We start from the raw sequence: 25,013 nt of genomic DNA, 5'->3' as shown, positions 1-25,013 counted from the left end.
CAGCAAGTTCAAAGTGACCTTCAAGGTTAAGTGGAAATCTTCTCTTTTTTTCTAGCAAACTCCCTCTCTCACAGCTGTCTTTCCAGAACATTACCATTTTCTCAAGTTCTCTTTCTCACCCATTCTTGTGCCAATACTGTGGTGTTTGCTTTTAACCCATCTGGGTCTTTATATTTAAAGTGGATATGTAAAGTACAGTTGGATCTTGTTTGTTTGTTTTTAGCAATATAGTAATTTTTGTCTTTTGAGTGTTTATATTTAAATTGATAACTGATACAGTTGGTTTACTTTTTTAACATCTTTATTGGAGTATAATTGCTTTACAATGGTATGTTAGTTGCTGCTTTATAACAAAGTGAATCAGCTATACATATACAATCCCCATATCGCCTCCCTCTTGCGTCTGCCTCCCACCCTCCCTATCCCACCCCTCTAGGTGGTCAGAAAGCAGGGAGCTGATCTCCCTGTGCTATGCGGCTGCTTCCCACTAGCTATCTATTTTGGTGATACACTTGGTTTAACTCTATCTTCTTGCTATCAGTTTTCTACTAGTCCAATGTGTTCTTTATTTGATGTTATTTCTCCTTTCCTAACTTCCTTTAGAATAATCAAATATTTTTTATTGTTGCATTTTTCTCCTCTGTTTAGTTCTAGTTCTAATTCTTTGTGCTTTTGGTAGTTGAATACACATTTCAAAATGCCTTCTTATTACCCTTAAGTAAATACTTGCACCAATTTCTGAATGATACAAGAACCTTACACAAGCTTACGCCCATTTTACTTCTTCCCACCAAACTGGGACACCTTTGAGAGTGAAAAAGTTATGCTGTTAATAATTGTTACCAGAATTGGCATAGACTGGGAATATGTTGGGGCAATTCAGGACATGGAGAGACCCTGTGGACCCTGAACAACAAAATGGAGTCACTTACGTCAAAGGGATGTAAAGCGGAGACAAAGGTCATTAAGGACGCAGAACTTACACACATCCACACCTGGAGGCAACATAAACTTCTGATTTAGCCAACCAGTCAGGCCACCTGGAGCTCATTTTCTTCAGTCTCTGGAAACTGCAGCTTAACCACCAATCAGCTGTCGACAGGTAACTGAATGCCTGCCAACACCAACCCCCGTTCCGCAAAACAACCTAAGTTACTTCTCTGGAATGTCTTTGTTCTCTTTCTAAACCGCTGCCATTTCTACTTCCCTTGGAGCTTATTTGAGTTGCTGCTCAAATCTGTGCTTCCCGAATTGCAATTCCTAAGACCCTAAATAAACCCTTTTCTCATCTGCAGCTTTATGGTCAAGCCACCCAAGATGGCTGCGCTCTTGCTCTCTATCCATCCCCTGCTCAACCAGTGCCTGCTTCACCTGCACCTGCACCCTACTCACGTGACTAACCTTCCCGCATACTTGTCCCCAGAACCCAGCTTGTGATTGTTCTAACCTTTAGATCAGAACATCTCCACCACGATAGCTTATCAAAGGAGTGGTAATGGGTGTGCCCCTCTTCTAGTTTCCCTGGTAACTGATGGGCCAACCTGACATCAATTCCCCCTATAACTGGTAACCTCCCTCTCCTCCAGGGAGCAAAGACTGCCACCATGTCCTGCCCAGCACCTACCCAAGCCTCCCACCTTGGCTGAAGTTCTAGTTTATTTGGGTGTCCTCTGTTCCTGGCTTCTGTTCTTGGGACTTTGTTTCCTGTTTTGTCTTGGTGAGTAATTACTCCTGGCTTAATGGGAAGTTTGTTTTAAGGGTGAGACTGTTGCAGCCTCCTCCTAGTACTCTTGCTGGTTTTATGTACAAGAACTATGGTCCCCGGCTTCCCTGGTGACGCATTGGTTGAGAGTCCGCCTGCCGATGCAGGGGACGCGGGTTCGTGCCCCGGTCCCGGAAGATCCCACATGCCGCGGAGCGGCTGGGCCCGTGAGCCATGGCCGCTGAGCCTGTGCATCCGGAGCCTGTGCTCCGCAACGGGAGAGGCCACAACAGTGAGAGGCCCGTGTACCGCAAAAAAAAAAAAAAAAAAAGAACTATGTCCCTCAGCCTATGAGTACTTATCTCACTGGACTATGATTACCTGGGATGATTTACAATTAAACTGGCCAACTGGGGGCTCCTTTGAAATTCCTAACTTATTTGACCTGGGCAGTCCATTAGAAAAAGGATGTGAGACAAAGCAGTCCAAATGGGAAGCTTATTTCAATGGCATTTTGAGACCTCAAAATGAGTTAGCTGTTCCCAAATTGCTTCCCTCCAGGACACTAACTCCAAATTATCTAAGGCTAATTCTGACTAAACTCAAAGAATACTGACTAAACTCAAAGAAACTACTAAATGTTCCCCTAATGTTCCTCTGTCTCTGTTTTCTTCTCCTGCTGGTGCCCACCTCCTCCACTTCTCTCAGCCCATCCCCCTCTCTACCCAGCTCTCAAATTTCCCTTCTATAATGCTGAGGTTGATTCCTCGCAAAAGACTAGCCAGACTGCGCCCTGCTGTAATGACAGCCCCTTTGAAAACCATGTGTAAAATGTAGTTGAAGGGTGGATCAATGTTATCTCTTACAAATCTTTGCAAAACTGGAAATGCAGCTCTAGAGGCAGTTCAAATCCCACCCATTCCTTTTCACTGAGCCCCACACCTCTCCTATTTATTTAAAAAGTCATGTAACCTCTTCGGGAGCTCTTATCCAGACCATCTCCAATTCCTAAGACTGAAAAATAAGGAAAAGAGACCGCTTTAAACACAAACTGCTGAAAGGATTCTCTCCCAAACAGCCTCCTTAAAATTGCTTGTCAAGGTCAAATAAACATCTTAAAAGCCTTCTCCAGAAGTAATAAAAGACTTCAGCCATCTGAGTGGGTAGACTTAATTTATTCTAACAGTTTTTTATAAACTAGTGAGTTTTGTATTGTACCTGATTCGTGACTAAAATTTTAAAATGAAAACTATGGTATTTCTATCTGTATGTACGTATGTATGTACGTCCATATACGTTCATTATAGATGTGGTATTTTTCTACCTTTGGATGGTATAGCCAAAATTAATTTGTAAGAGAGTTTATTTATTTGGATTAAACAAATAATAAGCACTTATATAAAATTCTCAGAAATAGAAACAAACCCAAATGTTTTTCAAGTTCCCATGATCAAGGATTAATCCTTAGTAAATAAAAGCTAGTTTAAATTTGGTTTACTTAATACGGACAAGTCTTTAGAATTATTAACATTAAGTATAATACTTTCACTGTACCTAGGATTACTACAAATTTTTCAGCAAGAAAAATAACTTGGTAAGTTGGAATTTTCATAAGTAAACTAAATGTAAATGAGATAAGAATTTTTAGGTGAACCTTTAAGAATAATTATGCTTTTCTGTTATGAATACCTAAAAATAGTTTCCCCAAATCTTTCTGGTAACTTGAAACTTTAGAGTTTTGCTAGGTTAAGTTAAATGATGGGAATTCATTGGAAGTCTATGTTATTTCAAAATAAGATAAAATACTGAAACGTTGTTAAAGAAATCTAAGTTTACCTACTTTTGTCTTACTACAGGAAAACTAAAGACGTTTGGGTCTATTAGAAACATGTTTTGTACCACTCTGAGAAAAAAATACTGGTATAACAAACAGTTCACAATTGCTTAGTTTTTACTAAAAATTAAGGTTTCTAAGGGTTAAGAATTCTAATTAATATATGTACTTAAAACTACTAAAATTAATAAGGAAAACAATTTCATATGCAAGGAAATTTTTTTAAAAGGTCTAAGGAATGGAAGACCCATTTTGTTAAGAAGAAGAAAATGATTTTGTCCTAACAGCTGGTTATTTCTAAATGGGAAAGAAAGAAGGAGACAAATAAAATGGGCGTAGAAAGTTGTAAAAGGCTTGTGGAAAAAGGGATCTTTAGAAAGGAATTTTATGTGTGGTCAGGACTGACTGAAATTGGATTAAATTAAGTAAATGAGTTTTAACTTCTCGGAAATACTTTTTTTTTCTTTTAACATCTTTATTGGAGTATAATTGCTTTACAATGGTGTGTTGGTTTCTGCTTTATAACAAAGTGAATCAGTTATACATATACATATGTTCCCATATCTCTTCCCTCTTGCGTCTCCCTCCCACCCTCCCTATCCCACCCCTGTAGGTGGTTACAAAGCACCGAGCTGATCTCCCTGTGCTATGCGGCTGCTTCCCACTAGCTGTCTACCTTATGTTTTGTAGTGTATATATGTCCATGCCTCTCTCTCGCTTTGTCACAGCTCACCCTTCCCCCTCCCCATATCCTCAAGTCCGTTCTCTAGTAGGTCTGTGTCTTTATTCCTGTCTTACCCCTAGGTTCTTCATGACTTTTTTTTTTCTTAAATTCCATATATATGTGTTAGCATACGGTATCGGGAATATTTTTGTCTGTTGTCTTTATAAATCTCCGCCATTTTTACTTCCCTGAGAGCACGTTTGAGTTGCTACTCAAATATTCCTCCTGAATTGCAATTCCTAAGAGCCCAGATAAACTCTTATTTGTAGTTTTCTGCGTTTCTTGGTTGACAAGCCTGTTTATGTGGCCCTCCTCTGACTAGAACATACCCCTTTCGAAACTGCCACTGTTGTGAACAAAATCAGCACAGAGTAACGGTGGAGATAAGTTGGGGCCGGGTCGGGGCCGGGAGGGGGTCACAGATCATGAGCCCAGTCCTTGATCTGCCACTTTCTAACTGTGTAATTTTTGGCAAATTAATTAAACTGTGCTGCCTCAGTCTCATCACCTGTGAAACAGGGATTAAAATGTGATCAGATGAGATCAAACTCATGTAGATGTTATGAGGATTTTTTTAAAAAAATGCTGAGGGGGCTTCCCTGGTGGCGCAGTGGTTGAGAGTCCGCCTGCCGATGCAGGGGACGCGGGTTCGCGCCCCGGTCCGGGAGGATCCCGCGTGCCGCGGAGTGGTTGGGCCCGTGAGTGGTGGCCTCTGAGCCTGTGCGTCTGGAGCCTGTGCTCCGCAGCCTGTGCTCCACAGCAGTGAGAGGGCCGCGTACCGCAAAAAAAAAAAAAAAAAAAAAAAATTGCTGAGGGCACAAGACACTGCCTGGCATATAATAGTTACTTAACAAACGGTAGCAATATTTTTCCCCATCGTTTTTTTCATAAACACATACTTGCCTTAGCTGAAGTTTACAGTTTGCATTTTTGAGAATCCCCTGTTGTTCAAAGATTGGGAGGCACTGTCCCACCAGCCCAGCAGGAATGGCCTTCAGTCTGTCCCTGCTACTGATCTTTCTTAATGCACATTGAGCACAACACCCTTCTGCTTGCAAAGCTTTACAGGTTGGCCACCACCTGAGAATGAAGTCCAGACTTAGCACAGCACAGAATTTCCTTAGTCCTTCCCTGCCACTCCCTCTATACAGCCCACATTCTAACAAACTCAGCTCTTGCTTCTCCCTGTTCAATAAATCACTCTTTGGGGCCTTTGCTTAGGCTGCCTGGAGAGCACTTACTCTTCATGCCCAATCTCATCTTCGCTGTTTAAGTTTCTCTGGTCTTTCACAATTGAGTTAAGTTTTTCCTTTTCTCTGCTCCAATATAACCTAGTATAGGTAGGCAGCTCTGAAAACAAGATAAATAAGTGTTTGAGAGTTAACCTAATAACTGAGATCAACATGCCAAAGACACTTTATTTTTTTATTTTATTTTTAGTATTTTTTTAAGATTTTTCTTTTTTTTTGATGTGGGCCATTTTTAAAGTCCTTATTGAATTTGTTACAATATTGCTTCTGTTTTATGTTTTGCTTTTTTGGCCATGAGGCATGTGGCATCTTAGCTCCCCAACCAGGGATCAAACCCGCACCCCCTACATTGGAAGGCGAAGTCTTAACCACTGGACTGCCAGGGAAGTCCCTGCCAAAGACACTTTAGAGGTAACATTTCTCCAGTCAGAATCACGAAGTGCTACAATGGTGGTTCTCATCCCCAGAGAGGCATTTTTAAAAATTCGTTGGATGTTTTTTGTCATAACCATGATTGAACATACAGTCACTTCTGCTATAATGCTTGTTTTGAAACCATAAATTTATTCCAAGGAAATCAATATATTAGGGAACACATTTAGCATAAGGTGAATGTCACATTTGCTTTTTGCAAAATTTCATCAGTGGGAAAGCTAAGATAAGGTAAATGACTGCATCCGGTTGAATCCAGATGCATGAGAATACACAAAATACACACACACACACACACACACACACACACACACACACTTCAAACATCTACCAGCTACCTCAGTTTACCATGTATGTTATCCTAATGTTATCCTACAAAGTTATGTTTTATTGTTCTTTGGCATTTGTGAATATATATATATAGACACAGACAAAACACTTTTTCAACATCACAAGTCTGTTTAAGCATTCTGGTTCAAAACTCCAAGCAGTACTTACAAAAGAGAAACCACTTGAGGATCCTAATGGAAATTGTCAATTATCCTACTGGTGCTAGTAGCGTCGGGTTTAGCGGTTTCCAACATCACTGCAATTTCCAAAGTCTTCAGTTGCCAGATGAAACTCCCACTGCAGATGAGAAAGCTGGAAAAGAATTTCCAGCAATAATACAGAAGTTAATTAAAGCAGAAGGTTATACATTGGATCAAATTTTCAATTTTGATGAAATAGATATCTGTTATAAACACACGCCGTGAAAGACCTGAATCTCAAATTCAAAAACGTGCACTGGGATTAAAGGCTGAGAAAGAGCTCTGAAAGGATAATGAGTCATACCTCTCTGCATCTGGTGTTACAATTCAGAAAACCCTCCTTCTAGTACCTCACCATCATTTTCAAGTTGCAGCCCTTCCCGTGCCCACTTCCCCAAACAAACTCCAGGTCTTTTGGAAGGTAAAGTGCCGTATTTATCCTAGATTTTTTTTCTTCTCCTTTTTCTTTTTTTTGGCTGCGTCACGCAGCATGTAGGATCTTATTTCCTGACCAGGGATTGAACCTGTGCCCCCTGCATTGGAAGCGCGGAGTCCTAACCACTGGACCGCCGGGGAAGTCCCCTATCCTAGATTTTATGCACTTATTACCATTGAACATATATAAAATTGTGCTACCCTTTTTATTAGGTTTCTGTCTTTAAACATGTTGATGACAAAACTTAGCCCATTCTTCCCTATCATAAGCCCTGTGGTTCTTAACTGCAGAATTTTGCATAGTAAGTGTTTTTTAAGGAGTGTGTATGTCATGTTAAAGTAGAACTAGCTGTACCACTGATACCTACTGTGCAGATGTTAGGAATGGTAGACGTTGCCTATGTGGGAAAACCCCCAAATTTTATGTTGGACACTGCTTCCCAGTGTCCCTTTTGGCATAAGCATAGATGAAAAACTATATATAATTATCGGAGCCTAGAACCCAACTCAGTTTTACATATAGACTAAAAATGTTTTCGGTTGTAAGGTCATAAAAATAAACCATGGGAACAAATAAACTCCATAAATTTCCAATTACAGGATTACCTATAATTTAGGTTATTACAGAATAATGTTAAAGATGGCACAAAGCCTTCTAAAATTAACAAAAATGTACCTACCAAGAACACAGTTTTGGAACTTTGAGGTTCACGTACAGTACTCACTGGAGGAGCACGTACCTGTAGACTCACTAATTTTGATTTCTGCTGTTGTCCTCAATTCCAGCACCAACTTCTCTCTGTTATGTGCGTTAAAGTTTATTGTAGGCTCAACAAAAAGTTTACAGTTTGATGCCAGCATTTATTAGTGGTGTTACAAATCAATTCCAAAAAAAAAAAAATATGTTGGAAACACAATAGTCAGCACAAGCACAATCCAATAATTTGTGAGCAGTGTTGGCCACTTTCCATGGAGGAGTGCCTGGAGAGAATGGAGGGGAAACTTCACAGCTAAGTAGCCACTGGTCTTTTCACTTATTGGCTTTTAAATAGTGCAATATATTATAGAGATATCCCCAGGTAAAGCAGGGGTGAAAAGGGCCTCAAAACATGGAAAAAGTAGAATACTCATCTCTATAATGTTCAATAAAATAATTCATTTCTGATATACGATGAGAAGAATCATGGCCATGTGAGTTTGAAAAAACTCACCATAATATTAAGGCTTTTGGCGATTTTCTCATAGCTGGGACATTTGTGATTTAAATCACCTAATTTAGTTCTTTGCTCCTTTTCCTTTTCAATAATGTTTTTTTCTTTGTTTTATTCTAAAGCAACTGTGTATGTGTTATCCATTCTTTAATAGAGATAATAGATTAAATGGAAATGCCAATGATTTATGATGATTGCTTCTTTGACATATGTAATTTAACTCTCTTGGTTATTTGAGATTCTGTTGCATTCAGTTACTTAAAAAATATTTTCATGTGTAACTGTACATGTGACTTTATAATGCATTTCATTTGGAAAATGAGGCATCACCTAAAGTAGTATCTTTTAAAAAAATTCCCAGAACAGTAAATGATAATTGATAAAGCGTGCATTCATTTCAACTCAATTCCAAAACCTTGCTACGTGTTCAGCCCTAAACTAGGTGCTATGTGGAATACAAAAGAATTCTACTTTAGACCGTGTAGGTGACAGTATGCAGTCTCTGAGCATGAATAGTTACATTCTTTGGTCATGAACAAAGACATACACCTTGGGACTGAATATGAATCTTTAAAAGTCGAACTTGGGATATTAACAAATGATAGATTAGATTTTCCTTCTAAAAGAAGAAAATGAACAAAATAAACAGATTTTAAAAGACAAACCCACTGGGATAATATGAGGAAACTGGGTGGAATAAGAAATAATCAAGGACCCAATTTGCAACCTGGGTGTTCAGAAGAGGGAATGTTAATGCTTCAGCGACAATCATGTAAGATAGCTTTTTAAAAATAATTCAGTATAACAAATACCAATGTCAAGATAATTGCTGAAAAGCAAAGACGTCTGAAAATATTTGCTAAGCTAACTACAATTCTTCTTTTAAAACACTCAAGAATTGAATTTGTAAATCTAAGAAAAATGGGGACATTTAATCTTTATGTAAACACCTAAAAATGAGTTCTGATTCATTTACAAGGAGCCAGTAAATTTACAGTGCTGGCCTTTCAGGGAGGTGCATAAGCCCCTAGGTTTCTATAGATGGGCATGAAGTGGTGGTCTTGGCGAGGGTGGCAGTCATCTTCTGGGGTACATGGCAACAGACAGCAGGGCACTAGTTTCTGGAAAGATCTAAGTAGAAAAAGAAGTAGAAAGACCCCACTCCCAGGAAACTAGAGTACCTCCTGAGCACCACAGGAGAGATTCATGTGCTCAGAAAAGAGAAATTAAGAGGGAAGTTTGAGAATCAAATAGACCCAGGTTCCAATCCAGACATATGATTTGGAGAAGTTACTATACCTCTCTAGTTTTAGTTATCTAGGCAGTAAAATATAGAAAACTGCAGTACATATTCTGTATACTACTTTTGAGAATTTAATATGGTGCTTGGCATATAATAAACGTTGCCCCCCAAAATGCAGCTTGTGTACTAAAGTTGGTCTAATGTTGTGCTGATAGAACTAAGGAAAAGATGGAAGACAAAGGTTAGGGCAAAGCTAAATGTGGCAGGGGGTTGTTAATGGCTCCAAAGATAAAAGGATGAAAGGGCAAGTGAGGGCTGGTGAGCACAGCAGGTGACCACAGGAGCCAGTAGGGACTGGGTGAAGGAGATGCAAGGGTACCAGGAATGTCTTCAAATCATTAAGAATTGTGTTTGGATGGATATGTCTGCCTTTTCCCCTCCCCTGAGGACAGTGTCCATAGCTTTCACTGGCTTCTCAAAGGAATATGTAACTTAATTAAAAAGAGGAAACGCTGGGAGAGCATTTTCCTCTCTTCATGATTAAAGCACTGCAGTGGAAGACCAATTCATTCTCTTATTTTTAGGGGGCTTCTTTCCTGCCACAGCCAGCTCATTTAAGTAAAACAAACAGGTGCATGGATCTGCACAGCATGTTCATGGCTACTGAGTGTGAACTTGGGCTTCTCTCTGCAAGAAGTGCGATCAGCTGAAGAAGGTGTGACTGAGATGAAGAGATAGACTTTGACATTTACAGAAAAAAGATTGTCTGAGATTCAAAATCTGCGGTTGCATTTCGTGATCGTGGTGCTACTGAATCTTTTATCAAATTTGAAATTGTTTGCATTCGTGAGTACATAGCATTCTTGCCAGGTAAAGCTACTTTAATTTGGTGAGCTCAGGCCTGGAGTGTATTTTATTTCTAAATTTATTACTTTTCTCAAATTTATTCAGTTCAGGAGGTTGTAAAGTGGATGCCGATGCCTCTTATAAGGTAAAGATGTTGTTTACTTTGGCCAGCTTCAAACGCTTTTGGAAGGAGCCGGGTGTCAATAAATACGAATATAGTCGCACTGACTTCAATTTGGTAGAAAGAAATTTGGTTCTGATACTTTGAACTGCAGTTTTTAGCTCATGACCCCACTCCTCAGCTGTAATTCTACAAAAATTTTCCATTAAGGGCAGAGCACATTAATTTTATCTTTGAGCTAATATGTACACTTTATTGAAGTCTTTCATACGTTTTTAAAATTGTTGTTTTTTAGACTATCAGATGTAAAAATATATGAAGTCTATTCAAACATGGAATAACTCAGATTGTTGCTTTTTATAATCCTTTTCTTTTCAGTGAGATCATTCAAGTTTTGCTTCTCCCCTAATATGAGATCTCAACGAGCTTAAGCAACCAGGGGTGACATCACATCCAGTCATCTGGCTCAGGATAAATTTAGACAATATTTCTTAGTAACTGTTTTGGCTGAAATTCATACAGAATAACATCCTAATAGCTATTAATATGGTGAAAAGTTCACTGTCATCTATCAGAATGCATAGCACCCAAAGAAGATTCACCATCATACATTTTCATTAAATTAGCACCTTTGACCCAAAAGTTCCAATACAAGAATTAACAAGAATAAAAACATTTTTGCATCAAACCCAAAAGTCCATGACATACCAGATCCATCTATGTCCCTTCATACATACATGGTCAATAGCTTTGTTTCCTTTTCATTACAACATTTTTTTTTACATTAATATGTTTTATTTGGGAAGATTGTTCATATATATTTAAAGGTTTCTAGTTAATAAAATTCTATTTATTCTGATGGGAAGCTCAAACAAGTCTTTTTTAAAAATTTCTGTGCTTTATTGAGAAAAGGAACACTGACATCAAAAACGTGTCGCCACAAACCCAAATCAGGTCTCATATCTGTGATGTTATTCGTGATGACTAAGGTGATTATTGGTGAGCCTGGCACAGTGTAAGATCTGAAAGTCTTTCTGAACCACCAGGAAATGATTAAATTATTGAGATACAGAGGATATAATATGAAATCAGAAGAGCTGTTTTAGGCTACTGACTCGTCCACTTACTGACAGATCCTTTGTGCACTTTCCCCAGTCTCCCCTAATATTGAAATTTTACAAAAAATGGCACTTTATCATCACCAGAATGTTTGCATTGAACTTATTCACTTACCCAGTTTTACTTGTTCTCATTTATGTGTGTGTGCATTTAGCTGCATACAATTTTATCCACTACCACAAGGATCTCTTCTGTTGCCCTTTTATTATCAAAGCTACCTTCCTCGGCCCCTCCCCCATCACTAAGCTGTTCTCCATTTCCAAGTTTTGTCATTTCTAAAATGTTATACGAAATGGAGTCATACAGTTTGCAACATTTTAGGTTTGGCTTTTTTTCACTTAGCATAATTCCCCAGAGATTCACTCCAGTGACTGCTTGTATCAATAGTTCATTCTCTTTTATTTCTGAGTAGTATTCCACAGTGTTGATGGAATAGCATTTGCTAAACCATTCATCTGATGAAGAACATCTGGATTGATTTCAGTTTTGCATTTTTGTGAATGAAGCTGCTATGAACACTCACGTACAGGTTTTTATGCAAATGTTTTCATTCCCCTGGGTTAAATGCTCAGGAGTGCCATTGCTACACCACATGATAATTGCGAAACTTTTTCCAGAGTGGCTGTACTATTTTACATTCTAATGTGCAGTGTCTGAGTGGTCCAGTTCCTCTACATTATCACCAGCATTTGATATTATCAGTATTTAAAAAACTTTATCCATTCTGACATCCATGTAGTGATGTCTTATTGTGGTTTTAGTTTGCATTTTCTTGATGGCTAAAGATGTTCAGCATCTTTTTTTTTTTTTTTGGCGGTACGCGGCCTCGCACTTGTTGTGGCCTCTCCCGTTGCAGAGAACAGGCTCCGGACGCGCAGGCTCAGCGGCCATGGCTCACGGGCCCAGTCGCTCCGCGGCATGTAGGATCTTCCCGGACTGGGGCACGAACCTGTGTCCCAAACGCGTGTCCCCTGCATCGGCAGGTGGACTCTCAACCACTGCACCACCAGGGAAGCCCTGTTCAGCATCTTTTAATGTGCTTATGTACCATCTGTATATCTTTCTGGGGGAATTGTCTCTTCATCTCTTTTGCCTATTTTCTATTTTAATTGTGTGTTCTTTCCTGTTGAGTTTTGGGAATACTTTTATATGCTACACATTAGTCCTGTGTTGGATATCTGATTTACAAATAATTTCTTCCAGCCTGTAGTTTATCATTTAATCTACTTAACGCGGTCTTTTGCTAAGATGTTTTAAATTTAGGATAAAGTCTAATTTATCAAGTTTCCTTTTTATCGATTGTGCTATTGGTGTCAAGGCTAACACTTCCTTTGTTTTGCTCTAGATCGTTAAGATTTTATCCTATTTTTTCCTAAGAATTTTATAGTTTTACATTTTATATTTAAACCCACATAATTAACCAAATTTGAGTTAATTTTTGTATCAAGTGTGAGGATCAGTCTTTTACCAGTAAATCTAATGGGTATATTCAACTGACATGTTCTTGAACAAATCAAATCATCAAATTGTATTCTGACTCATTTTCGCATCTGTAAAAATAGGGAGAATCATAGAAAATATGTCTCTGAAATCTGTTTCTAGATAAACCAGTGATGGTGTGAAAAATGTAAACTAGCAAATGAGGGAGTTATTTTGGCAAAGACTCTCATGAGATTTTGAACCAGAGATTTCTTCAAGTTCACCAAATCAATAAATACTCAGAATATCTCACCATGTGACTTTAGGCTTTAGACATTTCAGTCTTCTCCTTGTCAATTTCCTATTCTATAATTCAACTTTTTAAAATGGATCTCAAAGACTCTTCCAGTTTTCTTTAACTGTGTTTTATAAGCTCTATTCTGGGCATTAGGTCAGATACAACGATTGAGACTGTTCTATATGTGTTTAAAATGTCGTTACAGACATAAGATCTATACATGTAAAAATATTATTTAAGATATATTGTTAGAATCAAATTGTGGTCAAATATATGAATGAAAGCTTGCTAACTCCATGAGAGTAAAGACTGAGGAGTTGATTTTAATGCACTGTTTATCCCCAGTGTCTAGAGTAGAGGCTCAATGAACATTTGCTGAATTCATAATGGGTAGCACAGTAGAATTATAAAAGTTACATTTGATATGGTGCAATTTCCAATGAACAAAGAAGCATAGCTAACTAATCAAAATGGATGCCGGTTGGTATGCTGTACCAGTGTGCACCCTTGATATGATCCATGGGTGCAGATCCAGGAGAGGGAGAAATTGTTGGGTGGCTAGAAGAGGTGCCAATGGAGCTGGGCTTCAAAGATTAGTAGATTTCAAGTGCGGGGGGAGCGGGATGGTATTTAACTAGGGGAAATTATTTGAGTAAAAGCACCAAGGTTAGAGTTCTGGAGAAAGCAGAACAATCTGGTTTAACTGGAGGATAGGAAAAGGAATTTTTAAACGTAGTTTGGCATCCAGGTACTGGAGGGTCTGACACTTATTACTTTTTACTGTTATCTAAATATTCGTGTACTTTTCCTGCTTCAAAACAATAATAACAATAAAACAAAAACTTCTGAATGTATTTTTTGATCATCTTCCTTTTCATTATATTAGGTTAATTTTTAGAAGTTCAGTTTTAAAAACCATTAACCATTTAATAAAAAGTGGAATAATGGTTCAAAATATAGAAATTATTTATTATAGCAATACTTAAATGTTCTTATAAAATCAAATGAAACCTATTACCAATATTAAAAAACTGAAGGAAGGACATTGGCATATCTTGACCATGTTTTTCTTAGAGCCTGTATAACCTATATTGGTTATCTCTTTCTATAGGAGGAAATGAAAACAGCTAGTAAAGTTTTATGTGGTATGAGTAATAAAGAGAGTGGGAGGGTCACTTTATGTGCTTATAAATAAATCATATTAAGACTCCTTCATATGTTTTACTGTCCTCCTCGACCCTGTTTTGATCTAGAAGGCATTGAAGAGAAAAGCAAGTGGGAGCCATTATTTTGTTACATAGAAGAAAGGGCTAATAATTGTTAAATCCAGGACTTGGCCTCTCTTCTCTTTTTATGTTTTCCCAGCACTATCAACTGGGACACAGACTGTCTTCTATCAGAATCTGGAAAAGTGAGACTTAATCACTGATTTTAAAAAATATCTGAAAAGGGGCTTCCCTGGTGGCGCAGTGGTTGAGAGTCCGCCTGCCGATGCAGGGGACATGGGTTCGTGCCCCGATCAAGGAAGATCCCACATGCCGCGGAGCAGCTGGGCCCGTGAGCCATGGCCGCTGAGCCTGCGCGTCCGGAGCCTGTGCTCCGCAATGGGAGAGGCCCGCGTACCGCAAAAAAATATCTGAAGGAAAAATTATTATTATAGAAACAGACAAAAACACACATTTCACTATTTGATTTGAACCTGGAATCTTATCGTATACATTGTATATACTGGCAAAGAAAGCCTGTGATAAGCGAGGCACCAAAATGTTTTTCTCGCTTAAGTAATACACAGGAGATCTCAAAACTGCACTATTGTGTTTTCTTCCACCCAATAGCACAATTGTTTCTTTCTAGGAAAATCAAAAGATAAAGGGTTGCCTCTAAATGATGAAAATGCAAATGTGGCATTCAGTCTTATTGTAACCTAAGTTCCTTTCTTTCTCTTAAATTGGGAAGGTTTGACCCAGCAAAATAATACAACGCATTCACCTTAAGAATTGCTTTCATGCCTTTAAAACGTTAATCGATCATCTCCTAACTAATCCAACTTTTCCCTCTGAAGGACCATTGCAATTATTGGAGGGGAACACAAAAGCGTTTGGAATCCTCCTTTTCTTTAGTTTTAAAAGATGCTAATCTCAATGGTAATCTCCATAGGCCAATTTGTTAAACGGAAAATTAGTTTAATACTTGGGGAGTAGAACTTTTAATTAGTTCAGCGCCAACATCATCGTGGTGTTTGACTAATTGCAGTCATTTTCCCTTTTAAATCCTTTTTTTATCTCCTGTATCTTTCCAAAGCCCTTTAGCATTCTGTGATTTTTTTTACTATTATTTCATTCTTTCTTGTATCCTTATATCTGCTACGTTATCACTTACACTGCTCTTCGTGTCATTATTTTTTAATTTAGTAACATTTTTATTTAATCAAATAAATCCAAAATATTACCATTTCAAGATGTAATCCGCATGCAAATGAATAATATATTTTATATTGATTTTTACTGAGTGTTCAAAATCCAGTGTATAATTTACACTTACAGCACATCTTGATTTCAAAGTTAAATTTTATCAGATTATTTGATCTGTATTTAGATGTTATAAGATTTACAGTTGAAAAAGAGATTCACATGCCCAAGTTGTTCCAAATACACCTTAAAAATTTTCAATAACTGAATCAAATATCAGTTTTTAAAATTAAATATACACTAATGAAAATTAAATTTAAAAATCTCTTTCTTTTTATTGTAATAGAGCTGCTGTAAGATTTGCATATAGGTTTCTGTGTGAACATAATGTTTCATTCTTCTAGGGTAAGTATCCAAGAGTGGGAATTTTGATTTCTTAACTTGAGGCATTTCAGGATGAGGTTTTGCTTTGATTACCTAGACTACTAAGGCATTAAAGCCACCTCAATCTAATGACCTTTTTAATTTGACAATTCAGTTAGATTATTTTGGCATCATCTGCATTTCATTCTAAGATCTCTTGACCTTTTAAACTGCTTTCTAAAAATTCGTACATGTCAAGGTTCTTTCTTTGATCTGTAAAGTTCCAAGCGTTTTGATAAATGCATAGCATCATATGCCCACCACTACAGTATCATAAGAAATAGTTTCACTGCCTTAAATAAATCCTCTGTGCTTCACCTACCCTATCCAAACCCAACCACTGATGTGTTTACTGTTTCTATCATTTTGCCATTTCCAGAATACCATATGATTGAGATCATAAAGTATGTAACCATTTCAGACTGGCTTCATTTACTTAGCCATATGTATTTAAGATTCCTCCAAGTCTTTTTGTGGCTTGAGAGCATGTTGCTTTTTACCATCAAGTGAGACTTCAGTGTATGGATGTACTATACTTTGTTTTTCCATTCATCTGTTGAAGAGCAACTTGGTCACTTCTAGTTTTTGGCAATTATGAATAAAAATGCTATAAACATTTGGATGAAGGTTTTTGTGTGGACATTAGTTTTTAAATCAGTTGGGTAAATCGGGAGTATAATTGCTGGATCATATGGTAAGACTATGTTTAGCTTTGAAAGAAATTGCCAAGTGGTCTTCAAAAGTACCACTTTGCATTCCTAGCAGAAATTAACAAGAGCTTCTATTGCTCTGCATCCTCCCCGACAATTGATATTGTCAGCTTTTTGGATTTGAGGGTAAAGTCTTAATCCAACATGACCGCTGTCCTTATAAGAAGAGGGAGAGGCACTCGGGAGGCATGCACACAGAGAAAAGCCCATGTGAGGTCACAGCGAGAAGGCAGCCATTTGCTAGCCAAGGGGAGCGGCTTCAGGAGAATGCAAACCTACCAACACTTATTCTCAGGCTTCCAGCTCCAGAACTGTGAGTAAACAACTTTCTGCATTTAAGCCATCCAGTCTGTGGTATTTTGCTTTGGCAGCCCTAGCAAGCTAACATACTAGGTTTCATATGTTTTTCTTCTAGAAGTTTTATAGTTTTTAATTTGATATTTAGGATTATGATCCATTTTGAGTAAATTTCTGGGACAGGTGTAAGGTCCATGTCTGAGCCAAGCAGTGTAGATACTACAAGATGTCATTTTTATTCAGGAGCTAGGGGAGAGTCAAGTCATATAAATTCCTACTCTAAAATCTTCACACCTAACTTTCCAAGATTCACATTTTCTTACATAGACCAGCCTCCTCTCGGTTTCTTCAGTTAAGTCAAAAATACGTGTTCCTCTTTGCCCATGTATTTTTGCTTGTTAGTATATTTCTTGAGCTGTTTTCATATTATTTCTTTCCTTTCTGTGAATTTTTTCTTTAATTTGGAGCATCAAGTTGTAAAGATGTGTGTATTTACCTGACAATTATACTACAGTTAAGTTGAGAAGGGTGAATCAATAGCTTGTATTTGTTTTTAAAATTAAATTAATCCTGGACAAGAAAACAAACAAAAATACGGATGTAGAACTGTACCCACACCAATTATTGGAAAGACTTCTTTTTCTATTAAATTGTTCTTGCACCTTTGTCAAAAATCAGTTGACTTTTTGTGTGGGTATTATTATTTTAATATTTAAATAAGTGAATTTGAATTTAAAACTAAGTATTATCTGCAATTATGGTAATAATCCACCTAGCTCAATATTAACTATAAGGCTATAAACGGATCTGTATAACTTACTGAATTATTTATCTCCAGCTTGATTTATTTTTTTCATAGATGAGTTCAGACTGATCTATTCCTTGAAGAGAATACTTCAATTTAAGGAAAATACTAATTATTTTGATTGGCATTTGGGCAGGCTGGCTCCAGGCCAGAGTTTTGCATGTGATCTTTCAGGTCCAACCATAGGCAATTACAAAGTCCTTAGTTGAGAGACCCCACATCGGACCAGGTGCACAGACAGTGCATGCCAAAGGGGGTTGCAGTTAAAGACTCCACTCCAGTCGGACTCCACACTTCCCAGTCCTGCTTCCTGCACTTACCACACATGCATACTTTTGCCAATGCAAAACTTTAACATGTTACAGTTGCTTTGATCACATTTTATCCTTTCTTCTTGTTTCTTTGATTCTCTACATTCCATCTGGTTATGTAAACATTCTCATGGTTTTAAATTTTCATTTTCTTCACATTGGGGTGAGGAAACTGGTGGCATACCTATTTTCAGAGATGTATTTAATTTGAGTGTAATGAAACTAACACTAGATACATTTAAAGCATAGACTCTATAATTTCACTTTTATTTATTTTCGGGATCTCAAGTCTAGTTCCTTGTAGCTATGAAGTATTGCATCTATTTGCAATCCTCAAAAGATTCTACGGAATTTTAAGCCAAATTTACTTGGAGAATATTTTTTCCTAATGCTTCAGTAGATTCGCACAACAGCTGCTGATTCTCCTTCAAACAGTTTGGTAACATGAAGATCTGGAAAAAGTACCACTCAGAGCTCCTTCTGTATACCAGGTCTGGAGTTTGCCACTTGTAATTGAAACGTAAGGCACCACAGATTATTTTATAAGTAGTAATTCCATCTCCATCACTGTGTAAAATCAACTACTTAAAAAGCTATTATATGTATTTATCCAGCTGACACCTGCACACATGAATACACAACATTTCAGAATGGAAACATATTTGCAAATTCATTACAGAACACATCTTCTCTCTCATATTAAATTCCACAACAGAAATCATAGTAGATAAAAGGGTAACAGACTCTATCCTACCTATAATGCATGCATTCAAGTTTATCAAATGAGACTCTAAATTATCATAACTTAGAATTTTAAATACTTGAATATAAAATAGCTTCAGCTAATACTTTCTTAAAATGTTGATGACACATATATATACACAATGCACACACATATGTATTCATTTTTTAACTAAATGCTATTCTATATTAAAAGTATAAGGTCTCTCCTGGGGCAATCTGAATCTTACTACAAAGAGAGTATAGAATGCCATTGATATGGATCGGTGTGGTCATTAATGGAGATGCTATCAGTTGGTAAGTTTGGTTTCAAAAAGTAATGTGTGTCCTTGCCTTTATGGAATTCACAAACCAGTAAGAGAGACATATAAACAAAGTTATTGGAAGAGAAAAAGTAAGTATATGAATAGAGGTAAGTGCACTGTTTCAGTTAAATATAGAAAGGATGAGTCAGAATGAGTCTGTCTGGATAAGTCAGAAGAACTCACAGAAGAGGAGATCACTGAGCTGAATAATGAAGGAAAGTAGAAGCTTTGTAACTAAATAGAGAAAGAAAGGGGGTATTTTAGGAAGAAAGTATATATTGTGTAAAGTCATGAAATTATGAAAGACTAAGATCTGTTTGACAGAAGGTAAGTAGTTTGGTATGGTTGTAACATAGGATTCACATGAGAAAGAAGAGCCTCTCTTACTGAGGATGAAATAAAGTTCCAATGAAAATAAAGGTAATTGGAATATCATACCATCCAACACTTAAAACAAAATTTTAGGATTTTGAGGAGTTTCTGCTTGTTTGGTTTTGGTTTTGCTAATTAAACTGAAATATCTAATTCAGTCATTAAGCAAGTGTTCACTGAGAAAAGCCTGAGATAAAAGTAAAATAAAATAAAGTATATGCAACACACCTGAAAAAGGAATTTCATTAAAGATCTCTACCTATATGATTGACAACTACCTTAATTAACATATTTTCAGTGTGAAAATGATATGGGGGTATCTGACTATATAACGGACCCATCCAAAGGAAAAGGCCTGTAGGTATGCATGTTTGAGGGTATCCCATCAAAGTAATGAGGAAATCTCAACAAGATTGTCCTTAAGAAAAGTCAGCCACTCAGGAAGCTACAGCCACCAGGGTGGACCTTTTACTCTGCCTTTTAGTGCATCACTGTTAAAAGTGAAAGTACAACCAAGGATCGCCAGACGTTTAAGAAAGGTTTTAACATGAAAGGGACCCAAACAAATCAGTAGGAGAAAATCTTCCGAGGAAACAGAGAGAATGCAGAGAGTGGTAGAAAACTCCAAAAATGAGCTACTGGGGGCCCCACTTCCTGTGTGGTACCCAAGTAATTTCCTACTAGACTGAACTTCCTGTATATTAGGTCTATAAACTCTGGACAACATATGAGAAACAAGTACCTCAAGACACTAACGAATGAAGAAAAGTAGGTAGATTCTGGAAGGGAGATGACATTTGGAAGAAGACACCCCCCCACCTTTTAAAATGGCTTTTAGCCTAAGAGCAGCCTGAAGTTGTCACCACATTGAGTGACTAACAATAAGCAAGAAAACAGGTAGTCTTTCTGGCCAGAAGAGAGGACAGAGTTTGGAGCTATCAGAGACTCTGGAGAGGGAAGGGGAAATCCTAAAAAAGGTGAGAGCAAGGGAGTGGGATCTCCAAATGCTATGTTTAAGCTTTGCAAAAGATACCTGGTTGACCCTTACGCATGCACATGTGAAACAGAATCCAAGCAGCACAGAGTCCAGTATGAGATCAACCAAGTTAACTACCTACAAAACAAAATTTGACACTATTTGAAGGAATAAGGCAGAACCTAGACTTTCTAAATCATAGAGTTCATGATAATGAGGATATAATACAACATTACTCAGCAAAGAAGAATAGGAAAATATGACCCATTCTCAAAAGAAAATAGAGACTCCACCCATTAATGACCCAGGTGTTGGAAACAGTATACAGGATCTTAAAGTGGATTTTTATAACTATGCTGAATGAGCAAAAGTGTACTCATAATAAATGAAAAGATAGAATAAAATTAAATGAAAATTTTAGAATTTAAAATACAATATTTGAAATTAAAATTTACTGAGTAGATTTAGCCAAATGGAGATAGCAGAAGAAAAGATAAGTAACCTTGAAGATAAAGCAGTAGAATTTGTCTAATCTGAAGAAGTGGAAGGAAAAGAGAGGAGAAAAAAGGGTGAGCACCTCAGGGATCTGTGAGGCAATACTGAAATGTCTAATATACATGTATAACTGAAGGAGAACAGACTGAGAGAAAAAATATGTGAAAAGGAATGGCTATGACTTCTGCATCTGGCTGATATGAATGACCCAACCATTCCACTCCTAGGTATTTACCCAAGAACGATGAAAAGATTGTACATGAATGTTTACAGCACCTTTCTTTGTAAGGGCCCTGAAGAGGAAACAATCTAGATGTTCTTCAACAGGTGTTGAAGACAATCTAGGTGTTCTTCAACTCTAATAAACATAATGTGGTATATCCATACAATAAAATACTACTCAGCAACGAAAAGGATCGGGCTGTTGACATATACAGTAACATATGAATCACAAAATAGTTACATTGACTGAAAGTAGCTAGATAAAAAGATGGACACATTGTATAAATTCATTTACATAAAATTCTAGGAAATGCAAAGTAATGTATAGTGTTGGAAAGGAGATCAATGAGCTTGTGAATGAGATGGAAGGTGGGAGAAATTATAAAGAGAAGAAAACTTTCTAGGGTAATGGATACGTTCATTATTTGATTGTGTGGTGGTTTCCTGAGCATGTATGTCAAAGTGTATCTAAATGTACACTTAAATATGTGCTGATTAGGGTATGCCAATTATACGTCATTAAGCTGCTTTAAAATAAGCAGGGAACACAAATGTGAAAAATTAAAATAAAACCAAACTTTGGCTCATCACAATAAAATAACTGAATACTAAAAATAAAGAGAAAATCTTGAAAGCATCCAGAGAAAAACAACATACTCTAATAGGTGAACAAGGTCATGGAACAACATACTTAGAGTTTTGATAGACCAGAAAAAACATCTGACAACCCAAATTTATATATTCAGCAAAAACAAAGAAGGCTAAATAAAGGCAACTTCAGATAAGGAAAAGAGAATTCGTCATCAGCAGATATGCCCTTTGAGAAATGCTAACGGGAATTCTTCAGGCCGAGGGGAAATAATACTGCATCGAAATTCAAACTTCAGGAAGGAATTAAGAGCACTGGAAATAGAGTTTTTTCATAAGGCTAAAAGGGTCAGTTCGTCGGGAAGACATAATATTCATAAGTGTTTTTCTCAGAACAGCTTCAAAATTAATAAAATAATGATAGAATTGAAAGGAGCAATAAATGATCCTACAGTCATAGTTGAAGAATTTTTAACACTTTTTTAGTAGTTGATAGGACTAGATAAAGAAAATCAGTGAAGACATAGATGGATATGAACAAATTACCAACCACCTTGACCTAAATGCTGTTTATAGAACACCACATTCAGCAACTACAGAATATACACTCTTTTCAAGCACACATGATATGTTCAATATGATAGATCATACACTGGAAGATGCAACAAGTCTTAATAAATGTAAAAAATTGAAAGCATACAAGATACGTTTTCTGAGCATAACAATTAAACTAGAAATCAATAATGATGCAACATCAGGGAAAATCACTGAAATCATTTAAAGCCCCTCGATTTTCTTTAGCAAAGAAATTAGAAAAGACTTTGAACTGAATAATCAGCATAAAACCATAAAGCTTTTGAAGGGAAACACAGGATAATATCTTCGTGATTTGTGGGGAAGCAAAGTTCTAAAATCTGAAGCAATAACCATAATAGAAAAAACTGAAAAGTTAGACTTGGCAGAATTAAAAACCAATTAACAGAAGGCAGCATTAATAACTTGGGCATGCCACAGATTTGAAGAAAATATATATTGCAAAACACATATCTGACAAAGGACTGGGATGCAGGGTATATAAAAAACTCCAACTCAGTAATAGAAAGACAGCTCAATAAAAATGAGCAAAGAATTGAACATACACATCAACACGCACGTGATACAAGCACATGAAAACGTTCTCAACATCATTAGTTGTCAGATTAAGACTACATAGACATACCACAACACACACATCAGAATGACTAAAATTAGAAACGCTGTCAATACCAAATTTTGGTAAGGATGTGCAGCAACTGGAAAACTCACATATTGCTGGTGGGAATGTAAAATGTGACAGCTATTTTAGCAAAAGATCTAGCGTTTTTTAGTAAAATACATGTTTACTAACCTACGATCCAGACAAAAAAATGTATATACTATGCTGTTTTATTTTTATGAAGTTCTAAAACAGTCAAAATCAATCAATGATGGAAAAAAAAATTGAACAGTGGTTCTTCTGAAGTGGTTTTAGGATTGGTGATTAGGAAGGGATATAAAGGATCTTTCTGGGATGATAATGATGTTCTATCATGATAGGCTTTGCATTATATTTACAAGTATTTGCATATTTTAGAACTCAGCAACGTGTGCATTTGATTGTATGTAAATTTTACATCAAAGGAAAAAATACTTAAATATTGAACTCTGTGGCAAGAGTGCTTACACTGAATACAGTTGTCTGCAATTTACTCTAAGATGCATAAAACCATATGGTATATCAAAGTAAGAATAAATACATGAAAGAGCAAGGGTAATAAAATATTAATCCAAGAATCTAGGTGATGGGTATATTGGCATTTACTCTAAAATTCTTTCAGTTTTGCTATATATTTCAAAATTTTGCTTAAAATTTTTTTCAGAATCTAAAGTGCTATAACCAACATCTTTAGAGAGAAGAGAAAGCATAGCATTTGGGTACACTGGGCCTGCAGGATGCCAGGGCTGGAAAGGTCTGTGCTCGCAGCCAAGACTATATTAGGGATCTTGGAAGCATTGCCAACATGTACGACATTCAAGAAGCCACTAACCAACTCCTGGATGTGAACTTTCATGAAAACCAGAGATCTATTCAAGTGACAGAAAGTGGCCTCAGAGTGAACATGAGCATCTCCAAGTCACTATTAGAGTGACTGTACCCACTGGTTTTGAACAAACAGGGGCAGATGAAGTGAGAAAGAAATTCAGGTCATCATGCAAAATCAGCAGAGACCAGGCAAGATATATTTTGACGTTTCAATGGAAAGTCTGGCTCGGGTTCATTGTCTGAGATCAGTTGATAACTTACTTGTGGTTGTTCAGGAGTTTAAAGATTCTAATTCAAAGGGGGAAAAAAAGGAAGTTCTAAAGGATTTTGAAGATTTGACTGGGAAACTCCTGCACTCCGATCCTTTGAAAGTATGGAAAATTGACACCAGTTTCAAGAAAAAAAAAAGGTGTAAAAAGATAAATCAGAATTCATGTAAAAGGAAGATGGATAATGGACAAGGAGACAAAATTGTTGAGAGAGTTGTTAAAAAAGAGTTTACTAACAATGCCTTAAGTTCAAAAGAAGAAATTGATTCTCAAGTGCTGAAGCTTAGAGTCACATGCAACAGGGTAGAAGAGAAACATTGCTTTACTGCACTAGAGACCACAAGAGATTTGGGGGGGGCGCTGTTCAAGATTATTTTAAGTGGAAGGCTGACATGACCAACTTTGATGTGGGTGTTCTTTGAATATCCATGATAATGAAATCACTGTGGGTATTGCATTGATAGAAGAGTCTCCACCAAAGAAATATCACACATTTTGTATTTGCAACTCTCAGATCTTCTCTTGCTTATGGGATGCTCCAGCTCTCTTCCCCTCACCCTACTGATATAATAGTTGATCTGATGTATGGACGAGAAACAAAACAATAGAGAGGACGACTGAATGATCTCACTGTTATTATGTTGTTGGTAATAATAATCCAATATACCAGTGGCTATGATTAGAGCAGCAATTACATCTAATTTTTATTGACAAAGAGCCAAATTAAATAAGGCAAACTAAAAAAAGAAGAAAAAAAAAAGAAGGCAAACTACCCTGGGGCTTGCCCAACGATGCTGTTCAATGGGATATCTGCAAACTGGCTCTGTGGATATATTGTAATGTTATTTTGAAAAAGGATGGACTC

The 25,013-nt window shown here is 37.0% G+C and overlaps 1 protein-coding gene and 1 pseudogene across 3 annotated transcripts in view; both read left to right on the top strand.

Moving 5' to 3' along the window:
* Positions 1 to 25,013, top strand: part of PREX2 (phosphatidylinositol-3,4,5-trisphosphate dependent Rac exchange factor 2) — a 359,933-nt gene that overhangs the window by 327,190 nt on the left and 7,730 nt on the right. Inside the window, exon 42 of one of the 2 annotated variants that reach the window (XR_013824732.1) lies at positions 884 to 1,032. The exons of the other annotated variant lie outside the window; for it this stretch is intronic. The gene's annotated coding sequence lies outside the window, so the exon portion shown is untranslated. Of the gene's footprint in view, positions 1 to 883; positions 1,033 to 25,013 lie in introns of those variants that run through there. 2 annotated transcript variants of the gene reach the window in all.
* On the top strand, positions 23,857 to 24,756 carry LOC307176389 (tRNA (guanine(6)-N(2))-methyltransferase THUMP3-like; annotated as a pseudogene). The gene has a single exon. The product of its transcript is annotated as a tRNA (guanine(6)-N(2))-methyltransferase THUMP3-like (transcript).

This window comes from Stenella coeruleoalba (genome assembly GCF_951394435.1).
Source record: "Stenella coeruleoalba genome assembly, chromosome: 17".
Taxonomy (NCBI): Eukaryota; Metazoa; Chordata; class Mammalia; order Artiodactyla; family Delphinidae; genus Stenella; species Stenella coeruleoalba.
The sequence above is the reverse complement of the archived record's forward strand: the minus strand, read 5'-3'. Positions and strand labels throughout refer to the sequence as shown.